The sequence below is a fragment of the Anolis carolinensis genome, chromosome 1, assembly GCF_035594765.1.
Source record: "Anolis carolinensis isolate JA03-04 chromosome 1, rAnoCar3.1.pri, whole genome shotgun sequence".
NCBI classification, from domain to species: Eukaryota; Metazoa; Chordata; class Lepidosauria; order Squamata; family Dactyloidae; genus Anolis; species Anolis carolinensis.
In genome coordinates this window covers 124,131,553-124,152,655 of record NC_085841.1, presented here as the reverse complement: position 1 = coordinate 124,152,655, position 21,103 = coordinate 124,131,553, and the positions used below count along the sequence as shown (strand labels likewise).

The following is a 21,103-nucleotide window of genomic DNA, read 5'->3' as shown; positions in this document are numbered from 1 at the left end:
TCTCATTTTTTCTATGGTTCCTAAAATGGGACTGCAGACCACATGCTCTTTTTCTCTCTCCTTTTGATTATGTGACCTGTTGATAGCTGTTTTATTATAAGAGAGATTTCCTGGCCAGGTGGCACAGAGTTATCTCAAACATATATGAAACTGGACGGATAAGTTTTTGTACCTGTGTATGCTGAACACATGAAGGTTGTGAGTAAACCAAATGTTATTTTTATCCAAGTCTACTTCGTTTTTGTCTCTTGTGTGCATGATATAAAACGTTATTTTATGGGAGCTAATATATTGTTGGGCACTGAAAAACACTTCTAAAGCTCTGATGTTTTTTTATGCATTGGCAAATCTCTGTTTTCCTAACAGATTAGAGATAACAGGTTATTCAGTCTAACAACTGAAACCATTGCCTTGAATAATTATATCTGGTTGTATATCACAAGAGAAGATTCTACTCTAAAGGGTTTTTGGCTCTTCCTTGGAAGGTTATGCTTTTCTAAAGGGTTGTGATCTCCAAAATGGTGTTTTCCAAAAAGTTATGAATGCCATTTTCCAAAATTACATGGGGACTGCCTGTCATGCCCCATGAAGACCCTCACTGCTTACCCCTAGTTAAGCCCTTTTTAGTTAGAGGGATTGATATTTTATGTACAGTTTCTGGGGAGGTCAGTCTAAACAGCCTCTTTGCATTTGAAGCCTCTGTTGCCCTGCTCCTTGAAGAATCTCCTCAGGAGCAGAACCTTTATCAAGGCACTTCTGGTTCTTGGAAGAGTCAGCCTTTTCGTGACTGGAAGGTGATGAGAGAGGAAGGCTGGAAGGTCTACAAAATACTTAGCAGTCCAGTTGGAGCTGTATTCAAGTGCATTCGGAGTTGTATTCAAATTCAGTTGGAGCTGTATTCAAGTCCAGTCGGAGTTAATTATTGAGACCATCTTAGAGACAACAAGGAGAAACAAAGATTCAAGAGCCTCCGTTCAGCTAGAACTGCGTCTATCTCTCAAAGACTTTACCACTCCTCATAAAGACTTTGTAGGAGGAAAAGTCTAAAATTCTTGTCAGTTAATAAATTCTTGTCTGATTTCAACTATATAATCTCCAATCTGTTCCCTGTGCAGCCAGTTTACCTTCCAAGTAATTAAGATAGTGTGGCGGCAGAACATTGCCAGTATTCAGGCATCCTGGGGGGGGGGGGGGGGGGCAGGAAGGGAATGTAGCCCAAGCAATGCTTAAGGCCTAATGTGTTGTCGTAGGCTTTCATGGCCAGAATCGCTGGGTTGCTGTGAGTTGTCCGGGGTGTATGGCCATGTTCCAGAAGCATTCTCTCCTGATGTTTCACCCACATCTATGAAAATCCAACAAATGCTACCTTCAGCAAAGGACAAGAGGTATCTTCTCATCTCTGCAGGAATCTACCGTATACCATGCAGCTGTGGACAAGTCTACATAGGGCAGCAGCCTTGCCCAAACACGAATCAAGGAACATGAAAGGCACTGCAGACTCACTCAACCAGGGAAGCCAGCCACTCCAGAGCAACTGTTGAACCAACCTGGACACACCGTATATTATTTGAGAACACAGAAATGCTGGACCACTCTCACAACCACCATGTCAGAATACATAGAGAAGCCATTGAAACCCACAAACATGTGGACAGTTTCAACAGAAAGGAGGAAACCATGACAATGAACAACATCTGGTTACCAGTATTAAAATAAACTCCAAAATCAGGACAGTAAACAAAGAGCAACACTCAAAAAACAGGAATTCCAGACATGAAACAATCAAGGCCAGCTAATAAAGGATTCCCCCAGGCAGGAAGCAGCAAGACCTTGAAAGGCCATTAAATGCTAGTCAAGCTGGCCAATTGCAATATTCACACTTGCTTCCTACAGACAAGTGTTCTTTCTCCCACCCTGGACTTTTACCAGGCATGATTCTGGAAAAGATCATTAAGGAAGTGGTCTGCAAACACTTAGAAACAAATGCAGTCATTGCTAATAGTCAACACGGATTTTCCAAAAACAAGTCATGCCAGACTAATCTGATCTATTTTTTCAATAGAGTTACGAGTTGGGTAGATACAGGGAATGCAGTGGATGTAGCGTACCTAGATTTCAGTAAGGCCTTCGACAAAGTTCCTCACGACCTTCTGGCAAACAAACTAGTAAAATGTGGGCTAGACAAAACTACGGTTAGGTGGATCTGTAATTGGCTAAGCAAACGAACCCAAAGGGTGCTCACCAATGCGTCGTCTTCATCTTGGAATAAAGTCACGAGTGGAGTGCTGCACGGTTCCGTCCTTGGCCCGGTTCTGTTTAACATCTTTATTAACGACTTAGACGAAGGGTTAGAAGGCACGATCATCAAGTTTGCAGATGACACCAAGCTGGGTGGGATAGCCAACACTCCAGAAGATAGGAGCAGAATTCAAAACGATCTTAACAGACTAGAGAGATGGGCCGAAACTAACAAAATGAAGTTCAACAGGGACAAATGCAAGATACTTCATTTCGGCAGAAAAAATGGAATGCAAAGATACAGAATGGGGGACGCCTGTCTCGACAGCAGTATGTGTGAAAAAGACCTTGGAGTCCTCGTGGACAACAAGCTAAACATGAGCCAACAATGTGATGCGGCTGCTAAGAAAGCCAAAGGGATTTTGGCCTGCATCAATAGGAGTATAGTGTCTAGATCCAGGGAAGTCATGCTCCCCCTCTATTCTGCCTTGGTCAGACCACACCTGGAATACTGCGTCCAATTCTGGGCACCACAATTGAAGGGAGATGTTGACAAGCTGGAAAGCGTCCAGAGGAGGGCAACTAAAATGATCAAAGGTCTGGAGAACAAGCCCTATGAGGAGAGGCTTAAAGAACTGGGCATGTTTAGCCTGCAGAAGAGAAGGCTGAGAGGAGACATGATAATTATGTACAAATATGTGAGGGCAAGTCATAGGGAGGAGGGAGCAAGCTTGTTTTCTAGGACGCGGAACAATGGCTTCAAACTACAGGAAAGGAGATTCCACCTGAACATCAGGAAGAACTTCCTGACTGTGAGAGCTGTTTGGCAGTGGAACTCTCTGCCCCGGACTGTGGTGGAGGCTCCTTCTTTGGAGGCTTTTAAGCAGAGGCTGGATGACCATCTGTCGGGGGTGCTTTGAATGCGATTTCCTGCTTCTTGGCAGGGGGTTGGACTGGATGGCCTGTGAGGTCTCTTCCAACTCTACTATTCTATGATTCTATAGATATATAAACCCCACTTGCCTAATTTCCAAGAAAAGGGTTGTTGTGTGTTTTCCGGGCTGTATGGCCATGTTCCAGAAGCATTCTCTCCTTATGTTTCGCCCACATCTATGTATACCTCTCAGCCTCTGGGGATGTCTGCCATAGATGTGGGTGAAACGTCAGGAGAGAATGCTTCTAGAACATGGCCATCAAGCCCGGAAAACTCACAGCAACCCAATTAAAGCCTAACTTGCTAAATTACTCTCAGGGGGCATCTAAACTGGGGAATCAGTGCGGTTTGACAACGCTTTGACTGAAGGCCATAGAATCCTGGGAGTCAAGAGCCTTAGTACTTCGCTTTCTCCGTCCAGAGCGGGGCCAAAGTGGGCGAAGTGTCCCCACCAAAGCGCAGCAGCAGGGGGAGCTCGCTCGCTCTCTCGCTCGGGGAGGAGAGAAGGAAAGAAGGAAGGAGAGAGGGAGGGAGGGAATGAAGGGAGGGAGGGAGGGAGGGAGGCGGGAGCAGCAGGATCCCTGGAGGAGGAGGAGGAGGAGGAGGAGGAGGAAGCAGCAGTATCGGAGCCAGGGATGCCGCCGCCGCTTCCGAAGCCGGGTCTCTGGGCTTCCTGACTTCCCCGCCTTTGAGGAGCAGCAGCAGGAGGCAGCGGCGTGTGCGTCGTTCGGGGCCGGAGGATTGCGCCGCTCGCTGCCCGGCCGAGGAGCGGAGAGAGCGGCGCCGCGCCGGCGGAGGGGGCGCCGGGTGTCCTGCCTTACGCCACGCCGCGGTCGAGGCCTGGAGAGAGAGAGCGAGAGAGGCAGCCTGGAGGGGAGGAGACCCAAGAGGACAGGACAGGTAGGCGCCGCCGGGTCCGAAGGGGAGGGAAGGGGAGAAAGGCGGGAAAGGGTGGCCCGGCTGCCCCTCGGCCCTGGCCAGGTCCCAGTTGGGAAGCCCCTCAGGGAGAGGGAGAGGGAGAGGGAGAGGGCTCCGCTTGGAAAACAGCACTCGGCGGGAGGGATTACGCACATACATCCCGGTAGACATGTGTATATAGATATATGTACTCACAAAAATAAACACAAATATATACACAGACACACACACATATATATATACACAGATACCTGTAAAAAGGTAAAGGTTTCCCCTGACGTTAAGTCCAGTCATGTCTGACTCTGGGGGTTGGTGCTCATCTCCATTTCTAAGCCGAAGAGCCGGCGTTGACCATAGACACCTCCCAAACATAAACATGTATAGGTTCACACAGACACACACATATCTGTAGACCAGTGGTTCTCAACCTGGGGTCCCCGGATTTTTTGGGCCTTCAACTCCCAGAAATTCTAACAGCTGGTAAACTGGCTGGGATTTCTGGGAGTTGTAGGCCAAAAACATCTGGAGACACAGAGGTTGAGAACCACTGCTGTATATATATATACACACACACACACATATATATTCACACACACATATATATTCACACAAACACATATATATACACACATGCCTGTAGATATATATATATATACACTCACAAACATAAACACACATATATCTATATACACAGACACACATATATGCACACATATACCTGTAAATACACACACACACATATTAATAAAGGTAAAGGTTTCCCCTGACGTTAAGTCCAGTCGTGACCGACTCTGGGGGTTGGTGCTCATCTCCATTTCTAAGCCGAAGAGCCGGCGTTGTCCATAGACACCTCCAAGGTCATGTGGCCGGCATGACTGCATGGAGCGCCGTTACCTTCCCGCTGGAGCGGTACCTATTGATCTACTCACATTTGCATGTTTTCGAACTGCTAGGTTGGCAGGAGCTGGAGCTAACAGCGGCTGCTCCCGCCGCTTACAGGGTTTGAACCTGGGACCTTTTGGTCCGCAAGTTCAACAGCTCAGCGCTTTAACACACTGTGCCACCAGGGGCCCCTTACACACATACCCTGTTTTCCCCTAAAATAAGACATTCCCAGAAAATAAAACCTAGTAGAAGTTTTGCTGAATTGCTAAATATAAGGCCTCCCCCGAAAGTAAGACCTAGCAAAGGTTTTGTTTGGAAGCATGCCCGCCAAACAGAACACCAGAGCATGCAGGATTGGTAAAATGTACGTACCATAGAGTGTTGTACATGGAAATAATGGTAGTAACAAGAAATTATTGATAGGATTCACAGTTTGTCTGGTTATGCTGGTTTGTGATGACAACTACTGTACAGTATATAATAAATGTTCATTTTTTTTTGTTCAACAATAAATGTGAATTCTTCTTCATGGAAAAATAAGACATCCCCTGAAAATAAGACCTAGAGCATCTTTGGGAGCAAAAATTAATATAAGACATTGTCTTATTTTCGGGGAAACACGGTATTATAATGATAATAATAAATATCTTACCTGCCTCTCACAGTTCAAGGCAAATCACAACAACCAGCCCTTCTACACAGCCATATAATCCAGAATATCATGGCAGATGATCACATTATCTGCTTGGACCTGAATTATCTAAGTCCACACTGCCAGATAACCTAGTTCAAAGCAAATAATGTAGATTTTATACAGCTGTGTGGAAGGGGCCACAGTTAAAACACATAATCATAAAATACATACATTGAAACACACCAGGGCAAAATGCATATATTAGAATATATGATACATTGACACACATATTTATGTGTGCACACACACATTTGTATACACACATACCTCTATATATAATACTAGCTGTGCCCGGCCACGCATTGCTGTGGCGAAGTATGGTGGTATGGGAAATAAAGTATTGAGGAATTGGTGGTAGTTACGGTAAAGGGTAAACGTTTTCCCCTGACATTAAGTCCAGTCATGTCTGACTCTGGAGGTTGGTGCTCATCTCCATTTCTAAGCCGAAGAGCCGGTATTGTCCGTAGACTCCTCCAAGGTCATGTGGGATGACTGCATGGAGCGGCGTTACCTTCCCGCCGGAGCAGTACCTATTCATCTAATCTCATTTGCATGTTTTTGAACTTCTGGGTTGGCAGAAGCTAGGGCTAACAGTGGGGGCTCTCTCTGCTCCCCCAATTCAAACCTGCGGCCTTTCAGTCCAGAAGTTCAGCAGCTCAGTGCTTTAACACGCTGCGTCATCAGGGGATATTATTTCCTAAAGGTTGTGAATATACAATATTTCTGATTGGTTTTTTTTGTCTGTTGGAGGCAAGTATGAATGCTGCAATTAGGGAAAATGATTAGGATGTAATGGCCTTGCAGCTTTAAAGCCTGGCTGTTTCCTCCCTGAGTGAATTTTTTGTTGGGAGGTGTTAGCTGGCCCAGATTGTTTCCTGTCTGGAATTCCCTTGTTTTCAGAGTGGTTTTGTCTGCGATATTTTATGTGCTTCTACTGTCTGTGGCCCTCAGAAAACAGAGGATTTGCCAGACTTTGATGATGGGAATACTTTGTTGGGAGGTGTTAGCTGGCCCTGATTGTTTCCTGTGTGGAATTCCCCTGTTTTCAGAGTGTTGTTCTTTATTTAGTGTTCTGATTTTAGAGATTATATTGTTCTGTTTTATTATACCACATTAATTTTTATATATTCTGATTTTAGTGTTTTTGAATACTTGGAGCCAGATTGTATTCATTTTCACAGTTGACCGCAACACAATAATAATAATAATAATAATAATAATAATAGTAATAATAATGACTTTGGTAATACACAGTGCTTCACTCCCTTCTCAGCTTCCTTTCTGGAAGAATCCCTTCTTGGGAGGTGTTAGCTGCCCCTGATTGTTTCCTTTGTGGAATTTCCAATTTTCCTGCTTTCAGAGTGTTGCTCTTTATTTACTGTCCTGGTTTTAGAAATTATATTGTTCTGCATTATTCTATCCCAGTAATTATTTCATATTAAAGTAGAATATCACTTATCCAACATTCGCTTATACAACGTTCTGGATTATCCAACACAGCCTGCCTTTTCATAATCAATGTTTTTGTAGTCAGTGTTTTAAATTCATTGTGATATTTTAGTGGTAAAATTTTAAATACAGTACAGTAGAGTCTCACTTACCTTAAACATCAAATTAGGTTATGATTTTACAAATGAAGCACCAAAACATCATGTTAGACAACAAATTTGGCAGAAAAAGTAGTTCAATACGCAGTAATGCTATGTGGTAATTACTGTATTTATAAATTTAGCACCAAAATATCACGATATATTGAAAACATTGACTCCAAAAATGTGCTGGATAATCCAGAATGTTGGATAAGCGAGTGTTGGATAAGTGGGACTCTACTGTAATTACTACATAGCATTACTGCGCATGGAACTACTTTTTCTGTCAAATTTGTTGTATAATATGATGTTTTGGTGCTTAATTTGTATAACGATTACCTAATTTGATGTTTAATCGGCTTTTCCTGGATCCCTTCTTATTATCCAACATATTCACTTATCCTGTTGGATAAGTGAGACTCTACTGTATATTGATAATCTTACATTACCTGCTTAGAACTGGATTATATGGGCCCCTTCTTCACAGCTGTATAAAATGCACACTGAAGTGGATTATATGGTAGTGTGGAGTCAAGATAATCCAGTGCAAAGCAGATAATATAAGATTATAAATGGGTTATATAGCTGTGTGGAAGGGCCTTGAGTCTACACTGCCATATAATCCAGTGCAAATTAGATAATCTGTGGAAGAGGCCTAAGTGAGGCCTAAATCTGCCTGTCCCCTGGGCTGAGTTGGTTGCTAGGAGACCAAGTGGGCAGAGATTAGCCCTCTAACAGGCAGCAATTGGATGAAAACAATTATTCCTTTCCCTCTAATTAGGGCTTTATTTTTCTTTTCTTTTTGTTGTATCAACCTAGAGGCGTGGATAATGGATTGTTTTGTTAATTTTTGAGGTTGGGGGGCCTGTAGTTTTGTTGTTTTGTCCGGTGTCGTGATGCCATCACTCATTTATATATATAGATAGATACATACACAAATATAGACACACATACCTATGTATATATGTATACTTATGTGTGTATGTATATACATATACATACATATATGTGTGTGTGTGCATGGGGCACGTGTGTGTGCGCAAAGGTACTTGAACAAATTTTACAGGAACTGAAAAAATGTGCATAGGATATATATTCTTTTGCTATAAAATACCAGTTCCAAGCCCTGTGATTAGATACATTTTGGCAGTTTTGATCTGTGCATAATACTCTACTGCTACGTTATGCCACCTATAATTCACTTTTCAATTATTGGGGGATTGGTACCTTTTGAAAACAAATTCCACACAGACGCACAGATATATATACTCACATATAAAAACATATATACAGTACAGTCTCACTTATCCGAGCTAAACGGGCCGGCAGAAGCTTGGATAAGTGAATATCTTGTATAATAAGGAGGGATTACGGAAAAGCCTATTAAATGTCGCCTGGCCTGGCACGAGCGACCGGGTGAACGGGGAGGGCCTTTGCAGCCCTCCTCCTTCACCCGCCTGCCCGTGCCTTGGCTCCTTCACCACGCAGGAACCGGCAGCACCAGCGCCCAGCGTGGCAAAGGAGCCAGCCAGCGAGCAGGTGAACAGGGAGGGCCTTTGCAGCCCTCCTCCTTCACCTGCCCACCTGTGCCTCGGCTCCTTTGCCACACAGGGGCCGGCAGCACCAGCGCCCGACCTGGTGAAGGAGCCAGCCAGCAAGCAGGCAAACGGGGAGGGCCTTTGCGGCCCTCCTCCTTCACCCGCCCGCCCATGCCTCAGCTCCTTTGCCACGCAGGGGCCGGCAGCACCAGCGCCAGCCTGGCGAAGGAGTGAGAGAGCGAGCCCGTCCTCCGTCCCTCACTCACTCACCCGGCTGGGTTCTGGCAGCACCGGGATCTGGCGGGGTGAGTGGGGGGGGGGGAATTTGGCTCGGATAGCACAGACGCTCGGATGAGCGGGTTTCAAATTAGCGGGGCTTTACTGTACTCACACACACACATATATATAAACAAACAGACACAAACATACACACACACACTAACATTCCTATGTGTTCAAACATACACAAACACAAGAACAGGCTGTCCCAGTAATGCCCAAACCCCTAACAGCTTATAGTTCCGAAACATATTTTTGATGCAGTTTCCCCCCCAAATGGGGGTGCTTTGAATGCAATTTCCTGCTTCTTGGCAGGGGGTTGGATTGGATGGCCCATGAGGTCTCTTCCAGCTCTATGATTCTATGATTCAAATAATGTCTACAATCTTAAGAGGGTGGTATAGAAGTGTTGACAGATTACAGGGGAGACTTTTATGTCAGGTTTACAACTCTGTGCTGGGAGCAGTGTGTGGTTGCCCAGGCACAGGACACTTTGAACATCTGACATAGAATTGTAATTTGTAACTTCGATGAAATCATTATTGTAATACTTATTCCTCCATGTAAATGTGAACTTAGACTTCAAAAAATTGCAATTTCTGTTATTGACAGCTAAAGAACACATACAATTTGGGGGATACCCTGTAGACCATCTCATCCACAGCTGTTGCCATAATTCATCTATCCACAGCTTGAAAATATTCCAAAAACAAGCCCTATGTAAGGGACATCATCTTACTACTTTATTTACATCATTGTAAATCCATGGACTTGTATATCCATGGATTTTGATATCCATAAGGAGTCCTGGAAATAAACCAGAGTGGATACCAAAGGCCCACCATATGTGTATGTGTGTATATCTAGCTATCCATCCATTTTTAAAACAATTGACCCATTCTTGTCAGAAGTGAGCCACTTTGGTTTGGATGTGTGTGAGTGTGTGTGAGTGAGCCCAAACTGACCAAATCATCTCTGGTTCAACGATTTCACCAAATTAAGGGAAGCAACGATTGCCCAGGTGTTTCCTTTGTTTTCCTGATTGTTTTCCATCTCTGTATTTCTAGCCTGCCTTTATTCTACTATAACCTTAGAACAAACCAGGAAACTCCCCCTATTTTCCTCCACTCCCTCCCCATAGTAACACATCCTGTATGAACTCAGAGGAACCCAGATGTCCTTTAGTTTTCAAGAATCTTTCACTCATTTGTCATTTTACATATCTTTCACTCCTGCACAATTTAGCAGGACAGCTGTGTCACAGAACTAGCTCTGGTTGTTTTGTTGTTGTTTTTTTTAAAAAAATCTTTACAAATATTGCATTTTGTTGTCAGTCTTTTTGTGCCAAATCTCCCATCCTTTGGGTAATGTTTGGAGCTTTTGTCGTTGTTTTTGTTATGTGGTGAACAAGTTTCTTCTAGTTGATTAGAGCAGAAAGTAATAGAAATATGGGGAAAGATATGCCTGCATCACTTGTGGTACTGTTGCTAAATACAAGTTTATTTAAAAATCACCTGGGATTTTAATATCTCATGTTATTCTGTCACTTCCCTCTCCTCCTTGGGACCTCTAGCATGTCTTTCCACCAACGTGAATTCCTAGCATTCCAGATGTAATATGTCCTCATTTCACTTGGTATGAGCTACCTGATACCTTGCAAGAATGGAGCAGAGCTCTTTGCTACTATAAGAAAGCATTTAAGGAACTATAGTTGAATGTCTTGACAAATGCATAAGTACTACATTAGTTAATGGGCTGCAGAAACTGCACCCTGGTATATTTAATACCATTAGATGAGCCTCCTTTCTTAATTATAGAAGCATATTAGTGGTGAAAATATCAACAATGTCACTGTGAGATCTTTAAGAAAACTCAGGAAGCCGCCTTAAACCAAGGCTACATCTACACAGGAATTGTAGTTTAGTGAGGCACCAGCACTCTGGCAGAGAAGGCTAAAGGCCTTGTGAAACTAGAACTGCCACAACTCCATAGAATTGAGCCATGGCCATTAAGGTGGTGTCAAAATGCACTCATTCTACAATGTGTAGATGCACCCCTAGAGATTCCTGGTGAGGCATCTCTTTCAGAATTTTCTAGGTCCTTCAGTGCAACTCTGAACTACAATGGATTGCCTCAATGGGTTTCCGTGGCTCAGTGAGGTTTTGAACATTGGTCTCCAGAGTCATGATTCAATGCTCAAACCACTATACCACATTAGATCTTGCTTACATATTGACTCCCACTAAATAATTCCTTAAAATTATGCAACTGCTATGGCAGATAAAGTGGAAAACAGCATTGTAATTGTGAAGTGTGAAAGAGCCCCTGATCAGAATCAGAATACTTTGTGGTTCAAAGTATAGGCGAAGTGTAGAAAAATCTTTGATTTTTTAGATAAGTTGAGTTATTTCTACTATAATTCTGTACCAATGTCTGTGCAGCCTGGAAATTCTGGTAAATGATATTCAAAACATCTGGGGAACCAAAGGTTCTCCATAAGTTCATACTAAATTTTTTCAGGTGCAGCTACACTAGGCATGGGCAAAGTTTGGCCCTCCAGGTGTTTTGGACTTCAACTCCCACAATTCCTAACACCTGGAGGGCCAAACTTTGCCCTTGCCTGATCTACATTGTAGAATTAATTCAGTTTGACACAATTTCTATTGTCATGGCTCAATTCCATGGAATCATAGGAATTGTAATTTTTCCTTCTCTGCCATAGAGTGCTGGTGCCTCCCCAAACTATAACTCCAAGGATCCCATAGCATGGAGCCATGGCAGTTAAAGTGTTGGCAAACTGCATTCAGTCTGCAGGTGCAGATGGATCCTTGGTGTTGCATCTGAGCTGTGGTTTGGAATGAGTCTTTATTCTCAGAGGTCTCTGTTGGGGCTAGTATTAAAGTTTCTTGGAGAAAATTGAAAAGCTTGTTTTCATCCAAGTGACCATATTATTCCTAAGTCATAGTCATCAGCACCCATTAAATCCAAAGTTAAAGGTATCTTTTTCCTAGATAAAAGCTGAAATAAGAAAAAAATGTCCTCCTTCTTGGGCACTTTCCCCCACTGTTTTATCTTATATCTAAGGGGGGAAAGCCTCTAACTTTGAATTTCATGGATTACTATGATTAAGCTTTAGGGAATCATATGCTCACTTGAATTTAAATACCCTTTCCATCTTTCCCCAAGAAATCCTAATATTAGCCCTGATAGTGGCATCAGAGTTTGGAGCAGCCATGCACACACACACACACACACACACTTTTCATTAAAGTTAGGTTTGGGAAGTGAGGGTGCATCCACACTGGAATTAATGGTCTGACACCACTTTAACTGTGATATTTCAATGCTATGGAATCTTGGGGTTTGTTGTTTGGTGAGGCACCAGCATTTTTTTGCAGGGAAGGCTAAAGACCTTGGTAAACTACATCTGTGATTTCATAGCACTGAACTATGGCAGTTAACGTGGTATCAAACTCTATTAATTCTACATTATAGATGCAATCTAAGAACCCTAAAGTCTTTATCTCTTTTCTCTATGCTTCATTTTCTGAATGTATTCTTTTATTGTATTTTCTGCACACATTGTTTTGATTGTACATTATTGGATTAAGTGTTATAAAGAAAAATGGTGTCCACGTTACAAAAAAACCCCTATCAATGACACAACTTTCACATATTGTAGTGATTATTGAGAGCCAAATATGATTAACTCATTGCTAGAATCTGGGAGACGACTTTTAATTTATCATCAGGGCCATATGTATGATCTCCTATCCCTGTGTTATGTCCTCCAGCAACTTGAATCAAGTAATAAGTCTGTATTCAGAAGAGATTTTTCTATATGGTATGGAATCTTGTGTTTCTTCATGAGATTAAAAAAGAGAGCTATTTCACAATAATAATTTGTCTTTGGTACATTCTAGACCTGAATGTACTTCTGAATAAATATAATAATTAAGTTGTAAACCCTGCTTTGTTCCATGGGATTTTCAGAGATTCTATATAGAACTGTAGTCTTTAACCTTCTGGTAAATGTTCTTGATCACTGGCATGTATGGAGACAGAACCAAATAAAAATGGATGCCTACAGATATAAATCTGCAGTACAAAAGACTTGTTGACTGCCTGACCAAAGGTTCTGGGTTGTATTCCTAAGTTTATTAAAGCCTTAGTAGCAATTCAGTACATTTTTATTAATATGGCAATGTGGTCATGTTCATGTATGTTTTTCAAAAATATATATTGTTTTAGTATCAGCATGGAATAACTGGTTTAAATAAATGGCACATTGTTGTTGTGTGTGTTCACATAATTTCTGACTTATGGCAACCCTAAGATCATAAAGTTTTCTTGGCAAAATTTTTCAGGAGGCGTTTGCCTCTGCCTTCCTCTGAGTCTGAGGGAATAGGACTTGTCCTCAGTCATCCAGTGGATTTCCATGGCTGAATGGAGATTTGAATGTTGGTCTCCAAAGTCCAGTGTTCAAACCATTGTACCAATGCTTGCTTAGAAAACATGCCGTATCAGTATTAGTATGGAATAGCATATTTATATCAATGCAATATATAGGATATTTTTCCTTTGTGTGTTAATTAATGGATTAAAATTACCTTATTTCATATTGTTCCATGCCTCTGTGCTCATTTGCGTGCTGTACTCATTCACATTCATTTAGGCCCTTGTACCAAATCCAAATCCATATGTGTGAGAATTGGTGACAAGCTCAGTCAGTACAGTTTTAAACAAAACGACCCAGAACAAATACTTTTCTCTTTGGTGTTGGGCATGTGTATAAATCTGAATGAGTGTACCCCAACTTCAGTCATTATTCTATCAAATTATGCAGTCAGAAAGAAATGACTAATATTGATAAATACAATGAAATTGCAATGAAAATTCAGCCAGAGTAGTTGATAGGAAAGAAATTATACTATACTTTATGTTTCACGGCCGACTAAGTTTGAACTTTCCTCCTTATTGTTGCAGTTCTTTTTAGTGCCAGAAATGTGTTCCAGGGAAGGTTTTTGGGCTTCATAACAGGGATGAGGAGCAGAGATCACTGATTTTGGGGGAAACAGTGGCATGCAGCAGAAGTATGCCATTGAATCCTGGCTTTGATTTTTTTTCTAAAATGTGCAGCTCAATAGAAATTAATATTGAAAGGAAATACAAAAGGAAATATTTAATTGCCCATACTGTACTAAATGGTACCTAAGAGAAGATTTATGTTACCCACATAAATTTCCCTTAAATAAAAAGGCTATTCTCTTTTATGGCCACTTTTCAAAGGCATCCATAATTGCTAAGGATAATTACTGGAGGGGATTAGAGCAGTGTTTACTTTATTTTTTGGTACTGAATCCCACTGAATTCTGTTGCACTTAGATCCAGTTAAACATATCTGCTCTATCTAGCTTTGAAGTATTGACCATGTGAGCCCTTTTCTTCCTTTTCACAGTGATGATTAACTTATATGGTGTCTCAGGAACCTGTATAGGAGTAAACAAAACAAGACTTCAACTTATGACACCTTATGAATGAGAGGCCTCCAGGTCACCTGAATATTAACAGACCTGCTCTGTTCTTGCAGAATCAGGGCCATGACTTCCTTGGTTGAGTCTATCCATTTGGAATGTGGTCTTCATTTTCTCATGCTGACTACTCCCTCACTAAGCCTTATTGTCTTTTCTAGTGGGTCATGCTTTCTCATGATATGGTCAAAGTATGACAGCTTCCATTCAGTCATCTTGTCTTCTAAGGAAAGATCGGAATTTGCTCTTGAACCCATGTATTTGTTATTTTGGCAGTCCACAGTATCCGTGGAACTCTTCTTCAGCACTGCATTTCAAATAAGTTTATTCTTTTCCCCCTATCAGCTTTCTTTGCTGTTTAGTTTTCAAATAGGAAACATAACAGAATAGACCATCCTAGCTTTAGTATTCAGTGATCTAACTTGACACTTAAGGACCTTGTATAGTTCTTGCATAATTTTTCTTCCAAATCTTACTCTCATTCTGATTTCTTGATTTCAGTCTCCATTCTGATTAATAACTCAGCCAAACTGTGGAAAATCTTAAAAAATCTTTATCGTCTACACATCACTATCTCTTTAGTCTATACTTAACAATCTGGTTAGAATACTTTTATTTGAATCCAGTTTGGTCCATGTATTATCCTTTTTTCCTGAAATTTAGGAGGGGGTGACTTTCTATTTGGATTAATTGGCTAAATTGTATATGCTTTTCAGTTAAATATAATGGCACTTAATCTCTCTACGTGTATATAAGAAGAAATATGGTTAGCATATATATAAGTCGAGAAATTTTAGACAAAAAATCAAACTGGGTTCACTTATCCATGGGTCAGTGTGAGTACTGTACTGTTCTATAACTCTTCTTAAAAAGAGAAACATATTCTTCTTTAAGTAGAGTGGTAATCTACTCTCCAGTCTATCCTGGGAGAACTTGAAAGAAGCACTCTCTATGGAATGACCCTAATTTAGCCACAGGTCTTATCAGAATCCTAAATTTTAACCCCAAAATTTGCCCTTAGCTTATACATGAGGTCAGTTTATGCACAAGTATATACAGTATATTAACGTTTGAATAGGCAGACAATATCTGCAAGAAAATTTTATAGCAGACCCCTTTTTATGGGACCCAGTGGAAAATAGTTTTCTGTCCTTTCTCTGAGACAGCTGAAAAAATGTGAAGATGCTTTCTCCCTTCTGGCAATACCAGCCAGGACATGTTTGGAAAATTCCTATTTGCTGGGAATGACCAAAGAAGCAGAAGTTGCAAGAGTTCTGTGTCTACAGGTTGTCCCTAGGTATTGGGGAATCTCCTGTTTCACTTTATAATCTTCTTAGAAGATCAGAAAGCTACAGGGCAATTTTCTGCACTCTGAAATAATGGCTTACTCCCAGGAACATTCGTCATTTACAGAGCTCTAATGCCTGGAAGACCTCAATAAATACAGGGATTGTTTTATTTCCATGCTTCCCTAAACAACAGTGCAAATGTAGCTACTATTCTCTAGTAGTTAACACTGATTCAGTTTTAATATGGATTAGCATGCTATTCTTACAACCAAGTCTTCTAACTTTTTTCATGAACTGTGTCTATGGATGGGCAGCTGGAGGACCACTTCTGCTACTAAACTATGGACAGCCGGTAGGAATTCTATAAAGAGCAGAATAGTTATTGCCCTCCATCTTGAAAAATACCCCAAGTGTGGAATTGACATGATTATATCTGTATTATTTAATAAAACTGGGGTTCTCAATGGAAAGTTACAGTTTATTTCTGGTGTATAGTGATTCTTTGTGCCTCTGGAAAAAGAATTGACAAAAGATAGCTTCAGAGTCAAGGAAACCCTACTTCAATATGTTAATGGGTGCTGCCATTTGGGGACCCAGAAAATTAGAATCTTCGCATTAAAAAAATAAAATCTGATTTCAAAAGAGGAATTACACTGTTAGGCAGTCAGGTCAGTGACTTGGATGGATAAAGAGCATTAACTCAATGCTGGTCCGCTGTATAAGGATAAACATTCTTGGCATCTTGGTTTGTGTCTACAATCATAAAGCTTTGTTGCTTGTAAATGCAGTGACTAAGGAAGGACTTGAATCATGAAATAGTTTGTATAAAACCTAATTATTACTTAAAGGCAGGGGGATCTTTCATTGTGCTGATTAAGAGCCACACAAAACTTGACTTTTTTATTTCTACTGATATATGATATTGTGGAATACTATATACTGTATGTAGATTCCATTAACGTCATAAGTACATGCTTCAGCATGTATATGAATCTGTGAGATCATAGGCTTAATGTATCATATTTCATTTCTCATATGATTGACTGTCGTTTGTAACCTAAATAATTCCCCCCACAAATGACACTTTTATTTGTTTATACTGTACAAGTAAAACCTTGCACAAGGACAAATCTCTTTGACTGTATTTCTTATTTTTGAAGTATTTTATGTTCTCAATCCTCAACGCGTCCTTCCTGTGCAACCTTGGGTATCTATTCCTACTCACATTCACCACTTGCTTTCATATTTATATTCTAGTTATGATTTTCTTAATTTTTTTATCATGCACAGAATCTTCTTTGATTTAATAAACTCTCTACTTCTAATGTTTCTGGGCTGAAAAAAAATTATCCTTCTCTATATGCTCCACATATTTGAGGTACATCCATCTTTTATCTGTAGATTTTCATTAATATTGTCCATAAGGGAGAAGAAGGAAGAAAGGAAGCGCCCATGTGTGTACGAGAAGAGTTACAGTTAGTGCATGCTAGTCTGAGAGAAGAATGACAGCAATTAGGTTTTGCCATCACCTTACTGGTAGACTGAAGCATTTTACTTGTTCCTGTTAAAATGAGGATAATTCATTTACTTACATGGGAACGTAGAAGAGATCCCTTTGGGGTGATGCTAGTGCTTGTGGCACAAATAATTTTTCCTCCAAAAAGCCCTTCATTTTCAATATTGCAAGTTGATTCCCACTACTTGCTTGAGTGGGAAATACTAAACTCATGTCCTTGGTGAATGTACAAATGTCGCTCTGTCTGCGTTGTGCCTAAGATCAGGCTTTTTTTTACTCCACCTCACCTTTGTGGCATGTGCCTCATACCCACAGGACTAATACCTGCAGTTTCACCTATCTGCATCCAACATAGTATTTCCCCTAGAAATTTTCTGGATCCTCCAGAAAGATAGTATATTTTATGGTAGTATATTTTATGATATACTACCTTAGAACTGGAAGACCTAGAAAATTTCTAGAGATGCTACCTCTCTAGATACCTCTCTAGAAATTTTTTAGATTCTCCAGAGAGATTCTGATAAATTTCTGGCAGAAGTCATAAATTTCAATATATTTTACTATTATACAATAATTCCTGTTTCCTCAGAAAAATTCAGAAATGCATCTCTTATGATATGGAGTCATATTGTATCTCTAAAAGGAGCAATCTACTTTCCACTGCAGAACTGAATGTCAATCACTAATATTATATTAGGAAGCTACAGCGGGCACTCCTCCATCTCCGCATTCACCAAGAACACAAGTTTAATGTTTCCCATTCAAGTGAGTGGAGGGAATTAACTTGTAACATTGAAAAATGTGTAGAAGAAAGACCAACTGTGCTGTGGTGAAGAGTCCACACTCTATGTCTCAGCTATTCTCTTTGTCATTGCTATGAAGTGTTAAGCTGTTTTCCCTTAACTCTTGAGAATCATAGACATGTAGAGTTGAAAGAGACCTAAAGTTTCTTCTAGTCTAAACCCTCCACCACACCCAGTGCAGAAATCTTCAGCTAATGCATCCCTTATAGCTACCCAATTTCAGTTTTAAAATTTTCAACAAAAATGATTTGCCACCTTCCATGGTTGTCTGTTCTACACTTATTGCCAGACAGTGCTTCCTAGTGTTTAGCTAGAATCTCATATCCCGTAATTTGTGTCCTATTCTATGGAACTGCAAGAAATTTTTATTTTCTATATGAGAATTATTTCAATATCATATCAGTTTTCTCCATGGAGGTGGTTACTCCTCACCTTCCAACTTGTCCCCACCACTGATGTCTGATCATAGCGGGATAGAGTTGTCCTAAGGGCATGGGTTGGCATTTCTCTTGTTAGCTGTTCTGATGTCACTGACTCTGAGATCATAGAGAACTTGTGAGAAGATAGGGACCAATGAGGATGGAGTAAAGAGTCAGGAGGAAGAACTGTAGCCCTTAATACAAGGGGACGAACAGGAAGGAAAGGTCTAAGTGTTAAAGAAAGTGTAAGGGTGGGGAAAGATGACATACCAGAGGGAATGAGAGGTGTGATCTCTTTGTACATTGAGAAGGAAGAGATAGAATAAGTAGAGCAGAAATGAGAAAAGGAGTACAAAAACAAGCAAGAGGAGAAGTGAAGCTTGGAAAGGTGGGAACCTAGACAGAGTTCACTTGACTTTTATTTCATTCAAATGACACAATTCATTTGCCAAAAGATACATTTCATTTGCAGTAGCCAGTGAAATACCTGGGGGCGAGTAAGCAAGATTTCAAATTAATGTTCTCCCTAAACAGATCATTTATCAGTGCACACCTGTTTATAGTGAGAAGTGTCCGCATTTACTTTATCATTGTTAAATGCTGTCAACTTAACTTCAGTTTATGATGACACTATTCATGAGGGATCTCCAAGTCACCTTATCATATTGTTTTGTTTTCCATATTTGCTGACAGATTTTAGTTAAGATGGAGTAAATTATGCCTCTGTATCTTAAAGCACCTCTAATGATATACCACCTGTTCCTGGTGATTTATTTCTTTCAAGTGCTCCAACTGCAGCTTCCACTTTATTGTCTAAAATGGTAGGTTCATCTTAAAATGATTCTTCATTGAATGAATCTATCATTGTTTCATCTCTTTTATATAGTTTCCATCACCTTTTGTTCATATTTGCTCACATAATGTGTTCTCCTTCTGGCTGTATAGGATTGCTACTCTCAGTTTAAATGTCTCCTTTGATTTCTTGGATCTTGTGGAAGTCTCTTATTCTTTTTGTTGTCATCTTCTATTTCACTACATGGATTTTGTAGTACTTATTGTCCTTGCAAACAAGTTGCTGAACAATAACATTCAGGGTTCTGATCCTATTTCTGTTCCTTTTGTTTTTTATCTGCCCTTAACTACTGTACTTAAAAAACAGTTTTATTTCTCATCCATTGAGATTCCTTTCTTTTTGGCTTCAAATAGCGTCTTTTTACATTTCTGGCTCCAGTCCAGGGTTCTTCTGTCTCCTGTCAATTAGAATTCATAGTCCAAAAATATAATTTTTACATTATCCTTAAATTCTGTTGAGTATTCTTCAGGTTATATTTGGCATAATATTTAGTTTAGTGTTCTTTAGCTTTTAATAGTTTATGGTCTGTGCCACAAGCGGCTCTTGCTGTTGTTCTTATAAAGAGCACCCATCTTCAACTTCCAATTACGTAGTCCATTTGATTCTATATTGGCCATCAAATGAAGTGCAAAACGCAACCACCTCCATATCTACATAGTCTGCATCCTTGGATTCTTTGAAAATGTTCCAAATAAAAAGGAGAGGACGAGAAGAGGTGAAGTAACAGCCAGCTTCTTCTCTGTACCCACAACAAAATAATGGGGCTAACTGCATGTCTTTTTTGCAGGTATGTTCTTCCATATAGATTTTTTCAGTGCAGAGCTTTACCGAGCCAGACATGTGAGGACATTATTTCACAAGCATTGTATCCCAAAGATGATTCAAAATGGACACATTTTGGTGCCTCAAATGGGTATATTTGACCTGCTGATTCCAAAAATGGCATCTGTTTTCCCCATCAGCTCTAGTTTTTGAGATACTGAAGTCATGAAAACAGTATCTAAGAAACTAGAGTTGATGCAGTTTATCCAATGCAATTTTGTGAATTGGTGCTCCAAATAACCCCAGGAAGAGGTCTAAAAACCCAGACACCAAGGAAAAAATGTTGTTGAGTTGTGTTAATGACAGGAAACAGCTGGCTACACTAAGGAATGATAGAATTTGCCAGATACCAGTAGCATCTGAACAACATTCTGCTCATCAATTGAGTTCTGCAACATTTGCTGGAAAGAATTCCATTGTTTACAAGGCAGATTAAGAAGTGTGACGTTTGGAACATCTGATATGACCTCTGTTGTAGCAACAGATATAATGTGGGTTGCTACTTAGTGAACTCTGTGCAATATGTATGCCATTATATAATGTTACCTTTTTTCTATCAGTCAATTAGCTAGATAGGAACGTTCAGCTCTTACAAGGTTCTTCAAGACAGCCTACAATATTAACATATACAATGTTCCCTCACTTATCGCTGGGGTTAGGTTCCAGGACCACCCACAATAAGTGAAAATCTGCGAAGTACAGACACTATATTTATTTTAATATGTATACATTATTTTAGTAGTTATACACTATTTTAAGTCTTTATCAACCAATCGTGTGTTGATAAATCACCTA

The 21,103-nt window shown here is 40.4% G+C and overlaps 1 protein-coding gene and 1 long non-coding RNA gene across 4 annotated transcripts in view; one reads left to right on the top strand and one right to left on the bottom strand.

The window, feature by feature from the left end:
* The window catches only part of LOC134299375 (uncharacterized), a 35,124-nt gene extending 31,396 nt beyond the window's left edge, over positions 1–3,728 (bottom strand). The window contains exon 1 of the long non-coding RNA XR_010006566.1: positions 2,243–3,728. This is a non-coding gene — a long non-coding RNA (uncharacterized LOC134299375). The remainder of the gene's footprint in view (positions 1–2,242) is intronic.
* A 76-nt stretch (positions 3,729–3,804) lies between these two features.
* Positions 3,805–21,103, top strand: part of fam135a (family with sequence similarity 135 member A) — a 69,646-nt gene continuing 52,347 nt past the window's right edge. For 2 of the 3 annotated variants that reach the window (XM_003215499.4, XM_008118876.3), the window contains exon 1: positions 3,805–4,072. The gene's annotated coding sequence lies outside the window, so the exon portion shown is untranslated. Of the gene's footprint in view, positions 4,073–18,761; positions 19,022–21,103 lie in introns of those variants that run through there. The other variant, XM_062982038.1, reaches the window with a different exon arrangement.